Consider the following 1,729-nt stretch of genomic DNA (forward strand, 5'->3'; position numbering starts at 1 on the left):
TAGAAATAGAAGAACCATATGGTCTAGCAATTTCACTCCTTGGAATATATCCTAGAGAAATAAGAGCTGTTGCAAGAATAGATATATGCACACCCATGTTCATTGCAGCGCTGTTCACAATAGCAAAAAGATGGAAACAACCTAGGTATCCATCAATGGATGAATGGATAAACAAATTAGGGTATATTCACACAGTGGAATACTACGCAATGATAAAGAATAAGGATGAATTTGTGAAACATCTCATAACATGCATAAATCTGGAAGGCATTATGCTGAGTGAAATTAGTCATAAAAGGACAAATATTGTATAAGATCACTATTAGAAGAACTCAAGAAAAGGTTTAAATACAGAAGAAAACATTCTTTGATGGTTACGAGAGTGGGGAGGGAGGCAGAAGGATATTCACTAACTAGATAGTGGACAACAGTTATCTTAGGTGAAGGGAAGGACAGCACACACTACAGGGGAAGTCAGCACAAGTAGACTAAACCAAAAGCTAAGAAGTTTCCTGAACACAACCAAACACTTCGAGGGATAGAGTAGTAGGGCAGGGGTCTGGGGACCATGGTTTCATGGGAAATCTAGGTCAACTGGCATAACAAAATTTATTAAGAAAGTGTTCTGCATCCCACTTTGGTGAGTGGCCATCTAAGATGCATCAAATTGGTCCCAACCCACCTGCATCAAAGGAAAATGAAAAACACCAAAGACACAAGGAAACTATTAACCCAAGAGACAAAAGGACCACATAAACCAGAGACTCCATCAGCCTGAGACCAGAAGAACTTGATGGTGCCCAGCTACCACCAATGACCACCCTGACAGGGAACACAACAGAGAGTCCTTGATGGAGCATGAGAAAAGTAGGGTGCAGAACTCAAAATCTAGTAAAAAGACTAGACTTAATGGTCTGACTGAGACTGTACGGACCCAGGAAGACATGTCCCCCTGACTCTCTGTTAGCCCAAAACTAAAACCATTCCCAAAGCCAACTCTTCAGACAAAGATTAGACTGGACTATAAGATATAAAATGATAACACGTGAAGTGTGTACTTCTTAGCTCAAGTGGATACATGAGTCTAAATGGGCAGCTCCTGTCCAGAGACAAGATAAGAAGGCAGAAAGCGACAGGAGCTGGTTGAGTGGACGTGGGAAATCTGGGGTGGAAAAGAGGAGTGTGCTGTCACAGTATGGGGAGTGCAACAACGGTCACATAGCAGTGTGTGTATAAAGTTTTGTATGAGAAACTAACTTGAACTGTAAACTTTCATTTAAAGCACAATTAAAAAAATAAAATATGGATTAAGATAATAATAATGTATTAATATTGGTTCTTTAATTGTAACCAACATACCACACTAATATAAGATGTTGTTAATATGGGAAAGTTGGTATGGGATTTATGGGCACTCTGTACTATCTTCTAATATATAAACTTGTTTTAAAACATAGGCTATGGGTGGAGTATTTAATCCAGATATTGACAAACATTACAAATTAGAGTTTCGGTTGTTGTTTTGTTGATTGTCACCTTAAGAATGTGATGGAGAAAGTGTTAATGTAGATTAAACTTTAAAATATCTGTAGTACAAAAAATTGAGGAACTATTCTTCCAGTGTTTGAAGACTATTTTCCAATTGAACAAAGAAGTCATTTACGTCATTGATAAATGAGTCAAGTTCAGATATTCAACTTTTTTGTTTTACTTGCATCTTACTTGCTAA

The sequence above is a fragment of the Trichechus manatus genome, unplaced genomic scaffold (genome assembly GCF_000243295.1).
Source record: "Trichechus manatus latirostris isolate Lorelei unplaced genomic scaffold, TriManLat1.0 scaffold00025, whole genome shotgun sequence".
Classification (NCBI taxonomy): domain Eukaryota; kingdom Metazoa; phylum Chordata; class Mammalia; order Sirenia; family Trichechidae; genus Trichechus; species Trichechus manatus.